The sequence below is a fragment of the Leguminivora glycinivorella genome, chromosome Z, assembly GCF_023078275.1.
Source record: "Leguminivora glycinivorella isolate SPB_JAAS2020 chromosome Z, LegGlyc_1.1, whole genome shotgun sequence".
NCBI lineage: Eukaryota > Metazoa > Arthropoda > Insecta > Lepidoptera > Tortricidae > Leguminivora > Leguminivora glycinivorella.
Window position 1 is genome coordinate 35,871,351 of NC_062998.1, and position 23,540 is coordinate 35,894,890.

At 35.1% G+C, this 23,540-nt stretch overlaps 1 protein-coding gene across 1 annotated transcript in view; it reads left to right on the forward strand.

Annotated features, from left to right (window-relative positions):
- Nucleotides 1-1,649: 1,649 nt before the first annotated feature.
- The window catches only part of LOC125240961 (epithelial discoidin domain-containing receptor 1-like), a 242,218-nt gene continuing 220,327 nt past the window's right edge, over nucleotides 1,650-23,540 (forward strand). The window contains 1 exon segment of the mRNA XM_048149184.1: nucleotides 1,650-1,833. The gene's annotated coding sequence lies outside the window, so the exon portion shown is untranslated.

Consider the following 23,540-nt stretch of genomic DNA (forward strand, 5'->3'; position numbering starts at 1 on the left):
CACTGTAGCGTTAATACAACACTTTTAGGTTAGTAGTATATTTTGTTTATACAAATAGTTTTGATGTTAATAATTATATGAAGAATATCTACATACCTATATACAATAAACGGGTAATTTCAAAAATATGTAGAAGCATTTTTTCTGCACAAGTAATTAGTGGAAGAACTTGAAAACTCTCTTTCTAGTGGATACCATCATACGTGATAACAATTCTATCATTTTGAACAAAAAATATTCTAGAATTGCCTATTAAACAAGGGTAGATTTCTCTGTAGATAACTGAAATACTTATACAACTATGAATATACCTACCAAATTTTTTTTTTTCGAACTAAGTAACATCAAAGTTTTGGGTGCAAAGTTATTGTGTGCAGGCGGGCGGAAAGCTCAGTGTGCGTAGCCGAATGCACAAACGCTCACGATAATATCTCTTTCGGAGCTATCTATCTCTATCGCTCTTGCGTATTGGCGCGACAGAGCCAGACTACCTTTCTGCGGCGTTTCGATTTCGTTTCGCGTCGTAGAAATTCCATTCGGCTACGGGGCCAGGTCTACGATCCATCCTACTAGCCGTTACCAATATACCTCGAGCCTAACTCAAAAGCCAGACCGCCTCTAGTGGCAAACTTGTAACGACATCTCGAACTTAAACGTAAGTTTTTTGATAAGTCAGTGTTTAAACGATAGGGAGGCGGGGAGTTACAGGTGGCAAGGGTGTGAGGGGAGGACGGTTAGTGACGGAAACTCATATAACTGTCGATATTGTTTAATTGGTTATCGATATCGATAAGATAATTAATGTCAAAACTCACTTGTATTATTCAATAATAAATGTATTAGGCAGTTAACGATTTCATTTTGAAACCATAGATGATAAAATAAAGTACTTTTAACTTAATCTTAAAATTTAAATGACTAAAAATATAAACAACAACTATCTAGATGTTTATATGAATTATTTAGTTTATATGTCTAAAAAAACTCAATACAAATACACTATTCCCATTTCAACTATGGCCATTCGGCTACGCCGGCAGGAATCCATATTTTTTTAAGCACCACGGCATACTCGTACTACTTTTTACAAGATGCGGACACAGTGGCAGTCATATTTCCAGGCCGAGGGCGTTGTCCAGGTTCCAGATCATAAGAATGCAGCCATCTGGTCTTTGACCATCTACCTACTGCAAAAAGGTCCGACGGGTCCAGAGTGACCGGAAAAAGGTGGAAAGATCAAGATGCTGCATCATAACCATAACTGGCTTAGTGCTTGTCCAATTAATTAAGTTATAAAATAATTTAACAGGTATCGATATACCAAATTCATTTCTAGTTTTAAATTCTTTTCTTTATTTAGAACCGGAACTAAATCTTACTAAAATTATCAATCGTATTCATAAACCTTCATATTTTTATCGCGCCATCAGAATACGTAGTCGGCTTAATAACCAGTAAGACCTGCATCTGTCTATTAAGGAAGTTCAATATAAAGTGGTTTCATCGACAGGGGAACGAGCCTAGCCCGTCACTGTGAAGCAACAGGGTCTCGGACGCGTGCGCGTTGCCACCCCGACTCGCATAAATGCCCCTGCGGGTCCGTTTCGCGCTCAGAGCCACGTCCGCCGCCGCCGCAGTCTCCAGCCAGCAGCCCCCGGCACCGCGCCGCTACGACCTCGTAGCAATGTTCTATTCACCTGTATAAATACCCACCGCTGTTGTATTATTTGACTCTAAATTACAGAGTGGCTGTGTTGTTTTTGTGGACATGACTATTATTAAGTGACGATGAACGTTTTGTGCTGTGGTTTTAACCTGTGCCGCTTTTAACAGGTATGTGGGAAATTTAATTTGATTATGTGGAATGTTTTTATTTATATAGATTTTTTTAATTTTAGTTTTTTAAATTTTCTATTATTTTATTTTAGTTTTATAGACACAACACTGAAATTCAATATACGGATTTTTACCGATTCTGCTGAAGTTAAATACTACTGCATGAATAAATTTTGAGGTACTTACTCTAATTTTCAATTGTTTTATTTCCCTTGATATCGTGTTTTGATTTTAGTTTATTTTAGTTTTACAGACACAACATTGAAGTGGAACATTCCGATTGTTCCTGCTTTGGCTGAAGTTACTACTGCATGAATAAATCTAATGCCCTAATTTTGAATTGTTTTATTTCGCTTGACATCGTATTTTATTTTTTGTTTTCTTTTTCTCTAATTACAATTATTATACAGTAAGAATGTAAAAAATAATTTGTATTTGTAATATTAAATTATAGGACACTTTCAGGAGGTATATAATTATGAAATACCTTTATACTTAAATAAACAAGCATTTAATTTAGAAGAAAATATCTTGCAAAAAAATATGACTGTAATTATATACCAACCGGCGGCGTGAGTTCTTTAAATCACTTTCAATAGGGAGGTACTTTATTAGTTAAGTGCAGGAAGATTAGGTATTTATCTACATAATAGTGAGTCAAAATCTGAATTGTGTTTGAAATCATTACGTTATAAATATTATTTCAACATTCAAGGAACAGGCGATCAATAAGAAAAATGTTGGTACATACCTGTTTTTTATGTAAATTTTGAATTTCATTTATTTAGCCAGTAATTCCAATTAAATCAATGGTTGCTTAATATAAAAACTGTTAGAACGTAAATGGCAAGCTGCATTTTTATACAGAATTTTAATCTGTTAATGGAAAACGTGAAAATAAAGTCAATCGTATAATTGATATGATAAAACTAGAGTACTTTTTTGTAGCATCATGTCATTCATATCAATATTTAATAAAAACTTTTTTAAAATGGGTAATTTATTTCATATCTTGATGATTGGCCAAACCGAGTACCGTTGTATGTTAAAAAATATTATTAAACATATTTCATAACTTTCGTAAGTAAAATTGATTAATTACGGATTTTATTTTCTGATGCGTATTGCGTATTCGTAAAAATACTTGGCGTTCTGTGTCTAAAGGCTCCTTATCCTAATATTTATAAGAAAAACATGGAGAGTATCTAGTTATTTTTATATCCAATTTCTACACAATAAGTCGGATAGAACTTTATAAAGTAACCACACAACACTGGTGCCATGAATGGGACAATTTTACTCAGTCGAAGATTTTATGTTACAAATTACACATAATAAAACAAAGTTGGGTTTATAATCAAAGTATATTTATTTATCTTTGAATAAAATAACAAAAAAAAACATATATTCTCAAGGCTTATTTTGGCACTAGAGCTAAATAAAAAAAACTTAAAATATGTCCCATTCATGACTAGGTGGTATTGAATGGGACAGTGGATAGTCATGAAAGGGACATATACAAGAAATACGTTAAATTTTTAAATCCAATTTCTACACAATAAGTCGGATAGAACTTTATAAAGTGACCGTAACGACACTCAACTCAAATTCATATTAATTCCATAGGTAATCGTTGAAATTCGTTTTGACACTTCTTAAAAAGTTCATTTGACTAAAATTAAAGTAGCCTACAGTCATATCGTCACTACTTTGAAAAAAATCTCGTATCTTACGCTGCTCCTTAAAGTTAAAACGCAGTAAGCCTATATGCATTCCATACATACTTACTACAATTTTCTTTTCATTGACAGACGAAGATACAAGTTTTTTTTAAAGTAGGTACTGACAATCCCTTTAAGTACGAGCTGATACGATCGTGAGGGTTGTTAACATAATATAAATGTCAATTTTAACACATGTCATTAAAGTTAGCAAATATCGATTTCTCGTTTTGAAAGGGATATGTATTGTATGTATTATTAGTACCTAGACTACATTTTTCGATACGATTAACAACCAGTTTGCAAACCCTTGCTGACTCTAAAAGGTCTAAACATTATTATATTTTCTAGTATTTTTCCTAGTATTTGCGGCATGGAATTTATATTTTTGCTTGTGGTTTTAGTAGTAGATGTGTTTGCCACAAAATGTATTGCCTGCTTTTATTAGCGAAGGTTTCTATTTTAACTATCAATACGTTTCTCTACACGTTTAAGTCCGGACGTGCTTCACTACACTACAGGTCGCCACCTTTTCAATGAATATGTATAATTTTTGACCAGTTACAGTTTTTAAGCTTATGCGAGGTCTACAGCTCACAGAGCTATTATTTATTAATTTATAAATATTCTCCATAACAGCTTACGCCAATAATTTATGCTAGCATTGTAACGGCTATTAATCAAGTCTCTTTAAATTCATCCGGAACAATCGCGAAGTTCTGAATTCGCAATGCAAATTAAGAAACGAAATATAATACGAATGCCTCCATTTAAACAAAGTACCTGTACAGCCACCTGAAATAATAATATTAAGATTAATAAGTTACTCTTCGTTGGCTGCAAAAATTAGGTATTATTATGTGACAGTAAAATCGTGTCAGATATTTTTGCGACCTTCGTTGTGTAACATGTTATTGCTTTAGGACTTGTAGTTCCATTCTTAAAGTCCGCGTAGTTATTTTCTATAAAGATAGCTACTTAATAAAGCAAAAGTATATGTACGACGTTATGATAATATATTACTGGTAATAAGCTTTGTAAAGAAAATATGCGGAGAGGTAGTAGTTTCAGTTCACCACGGGGCGCAAAGCACGGCATGGTGCCACTTGTTACCAAGAACGTGGCGCATAACCAACGTACCAATTCACGCTCTGTAGCAAACGAAACGCAAAGACACAAAACGTGTTGTTACTGTATTGCAAACGATCCGCGGCGTCAGTTTTACATTGCAGTTTTTAACAATGCGTTATAGAGAGCATATTCGCTAAGGCTCGCTCGGCTGAGTAAGCAATCATAAGGATAAAGCGTTGCTCACGGTAGACTGCTGCAAGTCGGCGACGGTATTGGAAGAATAGGGAATGAATGTTACCTACCGGAATAAAGTTGTAAGCGAGAGCTGCGACATTGCGCGCCACCTGCTTCAGACCATACATTAACGTATAGGACGTGGACGGCATATCCACCGCCAAATTACAACTTGTTGGGGTTCCGTATTTCAAAGGAAAAAAGGACCCTCATAGGATTACGTGTTTTTTTCTACATATTCTTTTGTGACGGATAATTTAATATTGAAACTACTGAACCGATTGAGTTGAAATGTGTGACATACAAACATGTAGGTGTTTTATTTAACTCTTTAATGCATGATTTTTTCTTTTAACGCTCCCTGTCGAGGTATTCCCGATGAACTACAATATGGGGTTCTTCAAAAAAGGAGTGTACAGGTTTCTGATGGGTGAGCAACGCGCATGTGACACCCCTTGAGTTGCAAGCGTCCATAGGTTGCGGTGACCGCTTTCCATCAGGCGGGCCGTGTACCTGTTTGCCACCGACGTGGTATAAAAAAAAATGTGATAGACAATGGTTTTCTGACTCTGGGAAAAAAAATAAAAAAAAATTAACATCGATTTTAATACTAAATCAGTGTTAGAAGTTAAATAGGCTAAATCATATTTATACAAATATATAATAAAATTATTGGTAAACTTTATATGAAAAGTTTTACTACTATTAGATAGGTACACTATTTGTGAAACCCCTATGGTAAAATGTTTTAACTTAAAATAATTACTAACTCTGAAAAATACCAAAAATCGCCATAATCCTGTTTTTTCACATTTTTTCCCCATTTTATCTTAATCCTTAAATAATAAATAGTAAATCATAATACTATTAGGTTTTTTTAAATTATTTATTAAATACTAATAAACAATGAATAATAATTAAGTAATAAATGTGATTTTGGATAGCTACATATTGAGCCACGGGCCATCAAAGATATGATGCATTTATACATCATCATGCATTTAAGGGCTAAAGGAGAGAGCAACATACATTAATTAAGTAAATATTTTCAACATTAGGGCCTAACTTTGGGGCATAAGTTAGTAATAAAAAAGTTGTTTGATTAAATCGTGTGGCATATTTTGTCTATCAAGTAATAGGTATTTTATAACGTGAGGAGTATAAATTTTATTTATAAGAAAATAATTTAAAGGTAAATCATGCAAAAACGGAACGTCTTAATCACCCTCGATCAGTTTTATTAAATTTATCGCGTTTCAGTATTTAGTATTTACCGAAGTCTAAATCTCTGTTGCTGTAATAATCATTATATAAATAAATAAATATCGTAAACCTAGTTCCCTGAGATTATGTCAGTAGCATAAATTTGCCCTCTGGCCTAGTGTTGTAGCATTAAGATCATCCAATTTAACTCTGCACCGACAAGACAAAGCGTGGGGCATTTCTACTCCCACCATAATATATCTCATATAAATCTGACCTTCATATCTACAACTCACGCTTCACTACCAACGCCTATGCATAATTATTAATTAGCTTGGTCTGAATCCAGTACATAGGTACTTGTGATAAATATTCATATTGAAACCATAACAATGAAAAATTAGCAAAAGACAAAATATCAGCTTTAAAAATAAAGGCTGTTACTGCCCATAGTTAGTACGTGGGATCATAAGTAACTAAGTATTTACATATAACCTAATTCTTCTTATTTTATAAATCGCCGGGAATACATGAAAATGTATATAGTCCTTCGTGAATTACATTCCTGTACAGGAAAACACTACAGGTAAAATAAGTTAGCCTCAAAAGCGTAAATGCTTTAAGGAAATTTAGTTTGAAAGTAAAACATGCCGAAAAAGTCCTTCTTTTTTGTAAAATTTAATCTCGATAATTTATTTTAGGGAGGGATGGAAGTGGGGTGGAGTCGAGAAAAGCGCGGCACTGGCAAAGGTAGAAAATTAGAAATCTATAGACGAGTTGGCTGGTGAAATGAAACATTTAAAAATCGTCATGATTTAAACGATAACATCATTGTTTCTTTTTTTCATCTTGAACCTTTTGATTGGGAGATGTATCTTGACAAAAATAAAATATCAAATGCACATGGTTTTAACTTCGCTTTGTTACCATTACAAGAAGGATTACCTATACACGTCTAGATCGCTCACTTTCTTTCGAATACTATAAAACTTGGCCACTGCGCGTAGGATTTTTAATATGTCTTAAAATAGTTTTGTGAAAAAATACTTTTTTACCAAGCAAACGTCAAACCCCAAGATCTAAATAACTGAAGTAGACAATCTTGATTATGCATCATAATTGCTTAATATTTTTTGGTAACGTGTTTTAAAACGGCGCTATAAGTTTTCAAAAACTCCGTTGTCTGAAATGCCTTGAGTCACGTTATCTCAGTTCTAGTAGTTTGCACTACGTTTTAATCAATAAAATTAATAAATAAGCGGCCATCATCAGCGAACATTGGTGTTCGTCGCGGTAGCCGTTCTGATCAAATACCTAACATTTCAAGACAAGTCTCCCAATTGACGGTGCGCTACAATGCAAGAGCCGCTCGTGAGATCACAAGTTATAGCTATAAAAGAAAATAACGTTATGTACGTGTTCCAGAAAGAATCAAAACGCCCTTTTAGTTAATGAAATCAGTTTCTGTTGCAATCAAAAAGAGCCTGCTTTGGCAACCTAATGCAGAGTATTGGCTTAGGTACTAGTTTTCACAAATGGATTGCTATTGGAATCGCAGTCTGAGGGGAAATAGGCCTTCCTGAGATCGCTTGAATTACTTTGATTTCCATCGGAAAAGTTCCTAAATATCTAATTTTATATTAACACTATGAAGTATGTATTGACTAGCTTAGGTCAACGGTCTATGACAAGTATATATTTTTCAACTGAAAAACTCAAAGTTTAATTTATACCTAACTGTAGTAAAACTAACTACCAACTCTCGCATTAAAATAGGTAAGGTCAGGTGGGGTAAGGGGGACTATGGGGGAAGGGAAACACTGATTGGTAACTCTGAATTCATAGACTGTAGCTGGGTCATTTGGTGGTCGGTAAGGTACAACCTAGGATTTCGTTCCAAAACAAAAACAAAAATAGCGCTAGCTCTAAGGAGTGTGCGTCCTTGACAAAAACAAAAAATCAGTTGTCGTGCTACAAGACCACGAGTTGGACGAGTATTATTTTGTGTAGTGATTTGGGTAGCAAAAAGTCATGTCCGAAGACTTTTGATATCTGTAAATAGTCCTATATATGTTTAATGTTCATGTCTGGTATTTGAATTTGAGAAAACTATGCTGTAAATATGAAAATTCAACGTGATTCATAACACAACCTACAAATGACATACCGGGGTAACGGGAACTACCATAGCCGGGGTAAGTGGAACATATGTTTCCTTTTCCCGATTTCAGGGGTCATGAACATTTTCAGAGACACATATTCTATAAGTACAGAAATTTTGTATTGATCGAAGCTTCAGTATTTTAAATACGATTAATTACTAATAATTAATAGTCGTTTTTAAATTTGCAATACTGAAAATTGAATTTTCGAAAAAAACTTGTAAAAAAATCTTTAAAAACAATTATAATTTTTAGTTAACCACCCCTGTCTCAAGCCCATATGTTCCCCTTACCCCGAATTTCAATTTATGTAAATATTTTCTATTTTAAACTATATGTCAAAGAACCAAAGTCTCCATTTGATTGATGATGTTTTTTTTTGTTTACATTGCCGGTATAATCCACACTAGCACCAATACTTTGAGATTTTAGCGAAGTGTTTCCCTTACCCCAAAACCCGGGAAAGGGAAACGGCAGGACCAGCCTAAACATTTTATCAATTTCCAGCTACATGCAATAAAGCTAGTTTAAAAATTAATTTCGCCCTAGAAAGCAGACTTAAAGAAGCATACTTTGTGTCAGTCAAGATGAATATACGACATTAAATAAAGTGATTAGAGCTCGATGTAAAATATAAAAAATGAAGTATGTTTCCCTTACCCCACCTGACCTTAATCCATACTTAATATTATAAATAGGAAAGTGTGTATGTCTGTTTGTCCATCTTTCACGGCAAAACGGGCACAAATCGACGTGATTTTTTAAGTGTAGAGAGTTGAAGGGATGTTTTTTTTAACCCCCATTTCCCTAAAATGGGGGGTGGAAGTTTGTATAGAGCATTCCGCAATTTTCGAATTTAACGCTAGGGAAGACGCTGGCAAAACCTAATAATAATATATTTAAGAATAGTGCTTACACCCTGGCGGGTGTTTCCTCTGCGTGTGTCCCATGATACGGGCAAGGGCAACATCCGCTTGGTGTACCCCTTACATTTCATTAAAGTGTTAAAAGGGTCTCTACGCGTTGGCTTTTGCCCCGCGCACGCCTCCCAAAGGTCCGGAACGCCATTGTTCCGTGATAGAAGAGACATATATTTAAGAATATAAATTGATCTTACCGTGTGTTTCTGTTTGTTTGTCCGTCTTTCACGGCAAAACGGAGCGACGAATTGACGTGATTTTTTAAAGTGGAGATAGTGGAAGAGATGGAGAGTGACATACGCTACTTTTTGTCTCTTTCTAACGCGAGCGAAGCCGCAGGCAAACGCTAGTCCCTTATAAACGCTATGGCCACTGACCAAAAATCAAATCAGATTTACACCTCTAAGGCCCACTTGCACCAACCACTTAACTCAGGGTTAGTGGGCTGTCATCTGTCAAATTCCATATAAAATGGTGGGTTAACGCTTGGGTTAACCCTCCATTTTCGTTGGTGCAAGTGGCCATAAGTAGTTTAATTTAATAGAGGTCGAATATTAAAAAAAATCAGTGTTACATCAAAGGGTCAAAAATAACAGACTTCAGTTTAATAAGAGTTATTTTAAACTTGATAAAATCAATAATTATGTTCGCCATGATACTCGGACATCGTTATGCAGTGCAATTCAGTGCCTGATTGAATTTTATTACAAAATATTTTTACGAGAATTGAGAACAATTTTACATATTGAATATAAAGATATTGAAGCTACATACACTAAGCTATACACTTTATTAAAAACCATTTAATTATTCCCACACCAGGTAACATCGAATTTTCTATCTAATTAAAACCGAACTCGGAAAGTTGCGAACCATTTCTCCCGGTAACTAAACCCCCACCTTCCCCCTCTGTGCCCAGTGCGATGAAATGTGAAATTTCAATTCCACTGTAAGATTTTTATTAAAGTATAGAGGCTCGGGAACCGCTCGAATATAGTTGGAAACAAATAAACGACTTTACTGAACTTTTTTTCCTTTTATACATAAAAGCGTGGAGTTGATTTATCGCTGAAGCTGCGAGCGATCGTTGGTCCTGTGTCGAGTCGACAATCGGCGTTGCATTTAAATTTTATACGAACTTTTACTCGGCTTATTGAATTAAACATTTAAATTATTATTATGGTGGAATATACAATTTCAGAAAACGTTTAAGACGAAGGGACTGGACCGCCCGTTACTCCCGCACTTTTCGTTTTCCTCCCTGGATATTCCTTGTAGGGATTATTTCTACACAATTTTATGACTTGAATTTTTAAACGATCCTAATCACTCCTCTCATCAAAATAAAAAAAAAATAAACATAATTAAATTGTCTAAAAATATTATATTTTTTATAATGACATAACCACGAAGGCAAATAACGACAACGATTGTACGGAGAATGAATGAACCGTCCCCCATTCGCTTACATAATGGTAACATATACAATGTACATCCTATAAAACTATACATATATGTAGCAGTTATATACACCAACATTGAACTACGAGTAGTTTACTTTCTGCGATTTAAAGTGCTTTTAAAATAGTTCGAGAACCGTCAAGCCGAAGAAGACTGATGGTGAAAGCATCTACTTAATGGTCACTTTGTGTTTGTGTTTTCAATGCATTTTGAGTCATGTCTGGGTAGTAGAGTATAAAAAATGCTGTACTTATTTATTTGTAGTATAATAATTTTCAATATTTTGATTTGATTTGCCTGGCTGATAAGAGAGCAATTGGGAGACATGCCGAATGAGCTGATGTCCTTCCTGGAAACCATATTTGGATTGCATACGATTGTGTGTGGTTGCCTGTTAGCATGAAATCCGTCCGCCTTGCTCACAAAAACACGATATAATACGGGATTGCTGCTAACTTACATAAAAATTTGTTTATCAGTAACATATAAGTATGTATAGAATAGGATTTTCTTTACATTTCAACCTATAATTATTAGATAAGTAGGCTTTCTCTTTATTCTTAGTTTTTAATAAGGTACAATATATTTTTCTTTCTTGCATTGTTGAACTTTTGTAAAATACATATTTACATAATTTATTCGTAAGAAGTAGGTAAGTATTTTGGTCAATATGTAGACATAAATTTGTTTCATATGTATGGAATGCCTAAACATTCTAAAGAATGATAAAATAAATCTAGCAAAGTATTAAAATAAAGCCTTTCGCATTAAAAACATGAGAGGTAGTTTTCTCCTGCTTAGATTCGTTAGTTATCTTTTATCCCTTAAGGTGGAAGAAGCCTCTAACTGAGCGGGGCTTTGACAACAAATCTTTCTAGTAGTTACATACTCTTTACTAAAACGGACGTTCATTTGACGTGGTATATAATGTCCAAACCATTTAGAGATTAACTATAGATATAATGAACATTAATACATATAAATAAAACAGACAAATAGGTACCCAGTGGCATTATACGTTAGAAATGAATTCGATATATCCTTTCTTTTTAGTTTTTTTCGAGGCAGACTAATATTGGCTATAATATTTATTGACCTAAGCGTTAGCGTAATAGGAGCGTAGCAATTTTCTATCCTAAATCCGGTTGCTCTTTACTACAGGACGTAATTATCAACCTACTCTTGTGAAAAAATTGTGGCCGAATTCTTTGGTTTTTCGTTTTTGGAAACTAACATAATCACCAATTATGCCTATGACCCTTAACCCTATATAGCGAGTACACTGTGATGATGACTAAAAACAAAGTATACATTTTCTAAGTCAAAGAGTTTTACAGCTCACAGAGCCACCAGTAAGAATATTAAGGTAATAGACACGAATACGCACACCGATAAAATAGAAGAAGTTACACACCTACGTAGTTGTAGCTCGAATAGCCAGAGGCAACGTAAACAAGTTAGCCTTTCAAAAAGCAGTGTGAATTTTAAACGGCACACTGGCGGAATTCCGCCTGTGTCGGCCGCGCGTTACGCGGCAACCGAAAAGGTAAATGGGTCATAAAGGCATATCAATATTGACCGCTTCTCCCATCCACGTACATCATGGCTGTTATATTGCCCATATCTCACGGTGCGTGGAGGCCTTTTTCTGTACTAATTTATGGACACGTCGCGGAGGGATAATTTATAAATATCACGACGGTGTTGTGTGCTTTGTGGATTTTTAACCTCTAAATTGGCAGACAAAGCGGGAGATCGTGAGTTCAAACCTCCCCCAGTGCTCAATAATATAAAATAGGTACTTGTCGATAATAAATTTAAAAGAATGTCGAGGGTGTTGTATAGTATTTTCAACACTGACAATAGGTCAACACTTAGGTACGCTAAACAGCAGGCAGACCGATTTTCTTGTGCTCCATTCTATTTGTTGTGCTTGTGATCTATTTTATACTTATACGCAGTAATCTTTACTTAAATATATCTAAAAAACTTAACTTTGCCCGGGAAAATGCTTAATTAGGAAAGTGGTTATTTAACAACTTTTCATTAATTAGCCTTTCTTTATAATTTGGGCGAGTAAACCTCATTTAATTGCGAAGTAGGTGCTGTGTAATTACAGAGCACGGCGAGAACAAAAGGATAAACATAAAAGCTGTTGTTCCATTCAATCCTTAAATATTTTATTTCAATTAAAACCTTCAATTATATACGCCCGACCCTTTCTTTACTCGGTACTTTTGAAACGAATAAAGAAGTTAAATAGCTATAATAACTACCTAATACAGATTATTCCGTTATATATTTAATCACGTACTACTTATGCATCCTATCAGTAGTAACGGTATATATTAACTATAAATTAATAAAATAAACAATGTGATCTGTGTTGATAGTAAAACTCAACTTTAACCTTATTTAGGTAGAAATGATATAAAATAAAAATACATTTATTAAAAAATGTAAAACTACTTTTCTCAGTGGGTTAACTTAACTTTAATTATTATGTGTAGTTTAGGACACCAACTTAAACTTATATTCACTTTAAACAAAAATTGTAAAATATGTATATTGATATAATATAATATATTAGACGCGACAACTACATCTAAAGGTAATTATTATCATTTTACCATCAAGACCTATATTAAGTAACCGTTTTCCCAACATAATCCTGCAGATCATATTAGTAAGGACCTTTTTAAATTTAGGGATGTTTTGGGCCCGGCTGATAACACTTTATGTTCACAAAGAGTTGTTTTAGGCCCCACTTTACATAATGAACCGGTATAACGTCTAAAAGGGAACTGCCTATACTATATTACAGAATATTGTAGAAAAATATTAAAATTTTAATAATAAACATGTATTCAATAAAAAAAGAGCCTTTGCTAATAGGTGCTTAGTAAACAACATGCTACGTTCAGACAGAGACAATACATGATGAGTATGGCCAGTTGATGGCCAGAGATCGCCAAGTCACCTAATAAGAACAATGTACCTAGTTTACTTAAAATGAATGTTTTTCTCCAAAGTCGCATAGTGGCGATGAAAGGGCAATAATGCCTTTCATTATCAAGTTGGCCATTTTACTGAAGTACCTCTTTAATTTCACGGAATGTGTATTTAGCAATGGGACAGTAATATTACGAATATAATTTTGTAGAAATAAACAATTGCGAGGGCGGCCGGGCCGACGCTGGGCGCTCCCGATAACGCGGGGCGTGCGGACGAATATGTTAGCGATACGCTGACTTTTAGCTGATGTCGACTACTGCGATTGTTATCTCTTTTATGTAAAAATTCAAAATAATATTTCTATGCAACTTGTGTAAATATAGAGATGCAAAATCATGCGATAACATCATATAACGGTCCTATCTTTGCAACTGAAGCCACGTATTGTATTATTATGTATACAATTTGATAGTTAATAAAAAAATCGATGAAAACAAGTCAAAAGTTCACTAAAGTAGTTTATTCATCCTTATTATTATCAGTTATTGTAAAATAAAAACAATTAAATAACGATTGTCGCCATGTTATTATCATTTATTTTTATATTCAGTAAGTATATATGGTGTTTTTTTTACTAGTGCGAGAAGTGGTTCATTATATGCCAGGTCGAAACTTCGGAGGGCCATATGTACTGAAAAACGTCGTACGATACACGTGCGAAAAGGAAATTCGTAACTCGTGTCGATTTAAAACACTCCCTTCGGTCGTGTTTTAATTTATCGCCACTCGTTTCGAACTTTCTTTTTTACGCACTTGTGTCGTAATGTACTATTATTAAGTGCTAATCAAATTGGCCTTTCGTACTTATCTAGAGTAAATTAAATGAAAAAATAACATACATACTTACACACATGGTCTCTCCGTCTTCGCCAACCTCTGCCGCCGGGTAAAAGAGCGTTATTTTACTCCGATGGGAGTGATTCAAGTAATGGCATTGCATTTTGAGTTAAGGATGAATTCGCAGTGCACCGCTACGCGAGTACGTAGAGACATTTTATAGAGTAAATGTTCCGTCGCGCTCTTAACGGATGCTTATAAGAAAATGTTTTAGCTACGACTACGATTATTTGCAATGAAATAAATTCGACATGGAGTTTTTTTTTGCAAATGTAGAATATCAACAAACGTTAAAGTAATTGCCGTTCTTGTGCGTTGCTTACAGCCGGCAACAACGCGTCTCTGCCGGAGTAGTAGTTATTAATTCACATGAAGGATCAAGAATGAAGGTGTATTAAATTATTCAACAATAAGCTTGTAACGTAATACGCCCTGGGCTGATGCTGTTGCTCCGGTTTTTTGCACCCTACTGGAGGGGTTGCCATCATTTCAAAAGCAGTGTTATTAGGGTAGCATTTTAAGTAACATTTCTCTTTGTACCTCAGCACAATTTTGTAGTAGTCATATTCTTACTTACTTAATCATCTATTATATAGTATCTTTCTTTTACATTCCATTAATATATTGGTATACTATGGAGATCTCGAAAATGCTTCTATCGATTTCGATATATTCTATACCCTATGTGGTATAGGTTTTTTGGGGGCATTTTTCAGTTATGTATTCTAAGTAAAACAGTCACCTAAACATTGGAAATGATTATGAGCGAAGTAATTACGTTTACTTAATTTTTAATATAAATATCGCATTAAATTATGACGGCATTTCAAAGTTTTCTAATTAACTTCCTTCATGTATTTTAAATGGAATTGAATATTGTGTACCCACTAAAAGTTTTTACGAGGGGAATGAGGTCAGTAGGAGGGAGTTCGGCAAACGGTTACAAAGGAGCAATGTAACTTTCAGTAGGTTACCGCATACGCGTGCCCATGAAGTTTCGGCTAACGAGGGTCCCGCCGAAACGCTACCTGACCCTTCTGCCATCATAGATTATGCCTTCTTCAGAGAGACGCATTTCATAAACATCAAAAAGTCGAGGGATTCTGAATACATCATCTTAAAAGCAGTAAACTTATTTTTTAAACTGTCCACAAAACCAGTACTAAAGCGCAAAAAAAAGTCCACGAGTTTTCAACATTCCAATACCTGAATGTAGTGATATAATTTAAGTTAGTTAAAATCAAAACCGATTGTGTTGCTAGGCCTAGTTTCCGTAGTTTCTGTTTTGAGAAAACTTCATCTTATACAAAATAAAGTCATTTTAGTTTATTTTTAAACAAAAATAACAACAAAATTATATTTAAGTAATGTAATATAACTTATGAATGTGTAAATAAATCTTGATTGGGTACAGAAGAGAATTTTTTTACATTTAATTTATATGAACGGTTATTGCGAACCACAATCCGCTTACTTCGCGTGGGTTCTAAAAAGCTTCTACCGAAGATAGTTTTTTTGTTGATATTAGAATTTTACCTACGTTCATAACTGTACGCAGACTATTCTGATGCATTATTTAAGCCACGCACGGAGGTTACACCTTTTAGACAACATTTCCGAACGTCCATTAAAGGATTTGGGGGATTAAACAAGTTCCCTTTAAACTAAGTCCCGTTTTTATGTACACAATGACTACATTTTGGTAACTGTCATATTTACACCGTGTCCAATAAGTTTGAATACAGCACAAATAGCCAATAAAACAAAATGAACAAATAGTTACTACATTATTATTATAGTTTATGAATGGCACTCTTATTTACTACATTCACAACAAATGTTTTGGAATAACTCCAGCATTAACTTATTTACCAGCCTCAAACGCTTCTCAAACGGATCACACGCGGCACGCACCGTTTTCTTCACATTTCATCTCAAATACTCTCGATAACCTTTTTGAAATGATGTAGGTTTATGATTTTATAAAAATTTAGTCTTCAAAGCATGTATGACCATACAAAATAGTCTAATACGCCTAAACCTGGAGGCCTGGGTGGCCACTCATGTTTCGGATAAAAAACTGCCAAATTAGTCTGAAACTACGCTAGAATACCATTTGCCGAATGTGCTGGAGGTGCGTCTTGTTGGGACACATGATACTCATTCCCAAGCATCCTTTTTAACTTTAAGGCATTTTTTTCTCCAAAACCTTGGTTTTAAAGAAAAAAACGTTGATTTTAACGCTTTTATCTGTAAGAACTGAAGGTAGTTTACCTCGCTTACATACTGCATCCCACACCTGGGCCGATGGTGAGCTCTGGAACCTAGGCACATTTTTCTAGTTGCCCGGAACGTTATCTATCCTTAATAGTTAATTTGGACACGTGGCGTCTGTTTTATCACATACAGATTCTCCTTATAAAAAATAACTCGTCACCTGCGTGCCGAGCAAGTATTTTGTTGGCACTTTACCTCTTTGTTTTTCTTAGACACTTCGGAAATTTAGACACTTCGGAAATTTCATGTACTTTGTGCTTGTATTTTATTAAGAGGAATATACTCTTTAGTTTAAATAAGAATTTGATGGCCTGTGATCCCTATATCTTTAGAACTGAGGTAAAATGTGAGTATTCGGACTTATTGGACACGGTGTAGGATTTCCAAATGTTTCAAAGCTGTTCCTAACACCAATTATTATTTATTTACTAGGCTTAACTTAAGTTAGTGATTCTTTAAGTGGTTATTAAATATATAATACATAATATTTTTTTGATGGAGACTGATCAATGTTAATGGAATTACTTACAAGGAAGAAAAATGTATGCAGACCCACGCCTCCATCACCGTTTGCAAAATTGATGCGAAAATTGATATATTTTCCGGATAAAATTTGTATTCTAGATAAGTAAATTGTTTACTGTTCAAACACTTGACACAAAAAAGGTTTGAAAGTGTATAATTATACATTTAAGATGCAGCAGGGCAAATCTCGACTGGGGGGCAAATGTAACTGGCTAAAAAAAATGAAGTATAGAATATAAACTCTCCAGAGTACCTAAGTACCTACTTGCAAAAGTTGCAACTAGCGTATCGTAGTTACCTTTCTCTATCGCTCTTCCTTGTTGCGATAGAGCGAGTTCCATTTCGTTCACTACGAGCATCAGAGATTGTGACTGACAAGGCCTGCACAAAAAAGAATAGCCAAAGGTAACCTCGCTTTAATATTACCTACAGTTTTTTCTTAAGTATGAACATAAAGAAAACCTACCCACATTATAACGGGGAATTCGCCAATGTTTTTATCACACTCGCGAAAGGATTAGAGCAGAGCTCATTCCCACTTATACAACAAAAACATTGTCCTTTGAACCATAACAAACTATTACATACATGTACGAAGACTTTGAAGTCCGGCTTTTTCTCGAAGAAATTTGAAGTTTAAAATCCGGTATCTTGCTCGTTTCTTATCAGAATGTGCAGAATGTGGAATGAGTTATCTCCTGAGATAGCTGTATTTTCCTAAGCGGACCGCCTTCAAAGGTTGACAAAGTGGCCGTTTCGATGTTGCTATGCTAAGCCCATGGGCGATCGCTTGCTATCAACCGCTTACTTTTCTTCAATCACATTTTTAAAATATACTCATCCGTAACATTAATATTTTCACCAAAGTAATGTGTCTTTACTAGTAATATACCTTTTCTTTGCATATTGCAATAGCTATAAATTTCGCCCGAACGTGGCCATTACGTGCTCCTCACGTAGCGAGTAGGATTTTGTCTTATCGTCTGCCCAATGATTCACTTGAGTTTTTGACCGACGTTTTATTGATAGACTTTCTATTCTATTAAACATTTTTTTATAACTATTTATTATATTTTAAACGTTAAGAATTAAGTTGGCTGGTAAATGCTTTCTTGATTATTCAAAAACGAGAAATGAGAAAGTTGCATTTTATCCACACCACACAGTAGGTACAAAGGAATTTCATACAAAACTTAACTTGATGCCCTGAGCTGGCTGGTAGCATGGACCTTAACACATGATTTTGAATCATAAATCCATACTAATATTATAAATGGGAAAGTGTGTATGTTTGTTTGTCCGTCTTTCACGGCAGAACGGAGTGACGAATTGACGTGTTTTTTTAACACTTTCGCTACCAAGAACCCGACTGTCGTGCACACCGCTCGTAGAAGCGTAGCCGATTACATGGGGAAACCCGTATGTAGCGAAAATGTCGTAGCGCCGCGTAGAGCCCGGTTTCGAAAGTGTTAAGCGGAGATAGTTGAAGGAATGGAGAGTGACATAGGCTACTTTTTATCTCTTTATAACCCCCCACTTCCCTGAAATGGGGGGTGGAAGTTGGTATGGAGCATTCCGCAATTTTAGATTTTAGCGTGAGCAAAGCCGCGGGCAAAAACTAGTGTTTAATAAATTAAAAATATAATTTGTTTTTTTTTTTACATTTAGAATTTTCCCCGTGTTAGTAATTATAGTGAAAAGTATTGTGTTTCACTAGGTGGCACATATTGTTTAGACGACTTTGCCCCCTTGAAAAAATCCACGTGTTTCGTGTTAAGCATTAAAAATCGGCAATAACTATACTGGTAATATGTTTTGAGGTTTTTAGCAAACTGAAAATTGACTTGTGTAAATTGTGTAAGCATTGCGTACGCGGGGTACATATACGGGTTTCCAACTACGAGCGACAGTCGGGTTCTTGGTAGCGAAAGTGTTAAATCTAAAATCGATGCAAAATTGTTGACGAATTCAGAAGTACAGCCTACATTTTAATGTATGGCTCGTATTGCAGGAAACGCCCGATATCATTTCAATTTTCCAGGTATAAAGCATTAATTTGCGAGTCCATGGTATAAATTGAATCTTCAAGGAATCATTTACCTTAGGCGAATTTCTGCGTAAGCTTAATCAAATACTATTAACATCGATTGCATTGCTCAGAATATTCAATCAACTTTACTATTACACAAATATTCATAAAACTTGCGAGTACGTACGTTATCTTGGATTTTTTGTTAATCGCCACATTTACTTAATTTCGTAATGACTACTCACTAGAATGCAGCTATGCACTAAATATATCTATCTGCAGTGTGGTGACAGGTTAAGAATTTCACCACCGCCTTTCTTCTCGTGGGTGTCGTAGAAGTCGACAGTGGGATATGGGTTACCTGTCACTGCAATGTCACAATTTGGATTTCTTTCAACCCCTTTTTGCCAAGAGTGGCACTGAATGAAACTAGAGTAGTTTATGTGCTCTGCCTACCCCTTTATGGGATACAGGCGTGATTATATGTATGTGTATGTATGTATACCTATCTGTAATAAACACATCACACTTCTGCCTTTACACGTGTACCTATACATATGTACAGTTTGCGTTGAATGGCGTATAAAAATTGCCCCTTGTCCTAATTTTGTTATGAAAAATGGCCTCACAGATGTCTCCGTAATATCGTGTTTTGAAATGTAATTTGCAGACTATTAATCAGAAAGTAGGTAATCATTTTTTATTATAACCTGGACAAGTTGGAGATCTATAATATCCTTGCCTTAAAACAAAATTAATAATGTTTTATTGTAACGTAGATATCCGTTTAAAGTTTGAGGGTCGTCAATATTATCTAACACGTTTCCGGATTTTGTGTGTGTCGGCGTAAACATCCGGCATTGTCGTGCAGGGGTTGACAATTAAAACCACAACACGCGTCATGGTTGCGCCCAAATTGATTTCATCATTGTAGGCCATTGCTCGATTGATTGAATACACTGAATACCTACATACTCGTACTTATATATATATTTCAACCCTAACAAATTTTTTTTAGACCAAATGAAGTTCAATGGGTACGTTTCAATAGGATCTTTTGACTAGGACATTTATTCCCTATCTGCTAAGTAACTAATTGAAAGGTATCTGAAATTCTAAGCAAATTGTTACCTGTGCATGTAAAATAAATGGTACATTAAGTATTAAAAGCGCACACGTCTGTGTTCTGATTGAATCGATGTTCTATACCTACTCGCAGGAGTGTGTGCAGCGCCGGCCGGCGAGAAGCTCTAGGTACATTAAAATAGCTGCGAAAGTGCTCTTTTCACGAGATTCGCAGAAGCCAAGCCTGAATGCGCACGGTTTGGTATTGAAAGTGTTTTGAGTGAATGAAAACACGTATATGCACGTGATATGTAATACATTACATAATGTATTTGCTTTCACAGGATGTTGAATTTACCTGCACGCATGATAAAATACTTATTAAAGTGTTGCTCGTGTTTATTAAAACTTACCGACTTAACTTAAATGACGTTTTTCGGTGATAAATTTAATTACTTTTCTGTTTAAAATTCCTGTAATGCAAAAATAACGGCACAAGTAAGTACAAGGGCCCACGTCAGGGCGAATCCCGGGCTACATTAAAGAAAGAGGCTTATGTCCATACATAAATCCGAATTAAAACAGAAGAGACTCGAATAAATAATGTCGGCTCGTTATTCAGAGGTCTTACGTCGTCCGGCCTACTTTCTGCTTACGGCCATGCTTTTATTTTTTGTATTTAAAAACTCTGGTAATTATGAGTAAGCAAAATTTGCGGCAGAAGCATTTTTATCCCACCGATTAATTTATGAGACTTGCTGTTATTGCGAAATTGACTGACGCACGTGATGTGGATATACAGCCTACCTTAAAAAGAGAATGATGGTTTGGTCATCATATTTTAGATGTAAGTATCGACTTGTAAAATATGTTACATAGGTACATACAATCACGCCTGTATCCCATGAAGGGGTAGGCAGAGAACATGAAACTACTCAAGTTTCAGTGCCACTCTTGGCAAATAAGCTAATAGACTACTAGCTTTTGCCCGCGGCTTCGCTCGCGTTAAATTCGAAAATTGCTCCATACAAACTTCTACCCCCCATTTTACGAAATTGGGGGTTAGCAAGAGACAAAAAGTAGCCTATGTCATTCTCCATCCTTTCAACTATCTCCGCTTATATTTCACGTCAATTCGTCGCTCTGTTTTGCCGTGAAAGACGGACAAACAAACAGACACACACACTTTCCCATATAATATTAAGTATGGATGTCTATAAATGCACACCTCATTACGTACGTACGACCGAGTAACAGATTGCCGCCATTAGATCGCAATGACAATTATCGTTATTGTTAAATGCATTGATGAATGGACAATAGCATGTTATCAGTAAGCGGGAATTGTTTGATATATATTAATAGCAGAATACTACTGGACACATATCTATCATACTCCACATCCTATATGGAAGCTTAAGTTCGGTTTCACATTATCCGATCCGATGTCGGATGCATACATTTAAGCCGCCATATTTGAGTTTTGCCTTTGAAATCCTTCTGACATCCGATATCGGATCGGATAATGTGAAAACGCACTAACATTAAACAATCATTTTGTTAAACCCCTTTATGGGATGAATATATATATATATATTATTAATATATATATATTCATCCCATAAAGGGGTGGACAGAGCACATAAAACCACTCAAGTTTCAGTGCCACTATTTAGATAAAAATTAAATATAATGCGCTCTAAGTTCTCGCTGCGTATTCAATCAATTTCAGGCAGATCCCATCATTATAACTACTTGGGTATACATCATTTTAACTAAAATATACTTCTAAAACAGTTCACCTGTGACTAAGTCCCGATATGTGTCAAACAGACAAAAAAGTTATTGAAGTAGTAATCTCTCGATATCGTATAGTATATCGTAGGTAGGTATATCGAAACAAAGCACTACAACATTTATGTCAATAAATATTTCTCATATTTCATATGACCTCATCAACCGTGTCAGTACTGTCGGTATTCAATTCAGAAATTCATTGGCGCACCTCTGCCCCAATATGTCTGGTATCAGTCGAAATCTCGTTTTGATGACTGAATTACACTTTGAGTTTCCGAGCCTCACTGCCACAATGCTGGGCATAACTCCGACTGTATTAATAAACATTGTAAGTATTGTAACAGATTTGCAATGTATCCACTCTAAATGTGGATGTGTGTGGATATCATTCCATTGAAAACAAAGGTAAAATAAGTCACATACATTAATTAACATACCCTGTAACATTCACATCAATGGTAGATGTGCAAGTGTGTGGACATTATTGGGGAAAGGTCAAATTTAGTCAAAAGCGTACACTAATCAACGAACTCTGGAAAATAGTACCGAAATTTTTAATTGAAGAACTTCGAAGTGCCTTAGAAATTGTTAAATATTTTCTTTTTATAGTTTTTTCCCTGGTTTTGGCTAGTATAAAACCTTTCCGCACTCTTAGATCTGAGGCTGAGCCATTTTTATCTAACCGTGACATTTATAGATCTGAAAGGCATTGCATTAATTCACAACCTACATAGAATATGAAATTATGTGAACATTGAGTCTGTAAGCCTTTCGTACCACAAAGAGCCACATTAACTGCTCTAAACAGTAGCAAAGCGTTTTTCACATGTCAAATTATAGGGATTCTGTAGCTAAAGCCCCGTTTCGGCCACACTATCAATTATCCCTTTGCACGATACCTAAAATGCCAGTAATTATTACCCAAAGGCATGCCCGCGTGTTTTGGCGAGATTTAGATCGGATTCGATTGCGAATTGTTCAACACAGTTTGATTTACGTATTGCTTTGTCTTTATTTGGAATTCGAAGCCTATTGTTCCGCGGGATAATGTATAGTACTTGTTGTCGATTGATCAGAAAATAAAGAGTACAATTCGAAAATTCACTCAAATCAGGTAACTAATATAGGCTTAGCTCTTATCCATAATCCCAAATTTAAACGTTATGACTTAAAATACGTTTCTTAAAATCTGCCGCCGAATCTTAAAACGCAGTCTAGGTAATAAGACAACGGCAGAAATAGTACTTTATTATTAACCGAACGTTTTTGTAAATACTGTTTACTTGTACATTACAGGAAAACAAAGTAATTAATAGATATTGATGTAGCGGACTTCATTACCTGATTTTACTTTAAATACAGAATTATTAATTAATTATTCATTTTA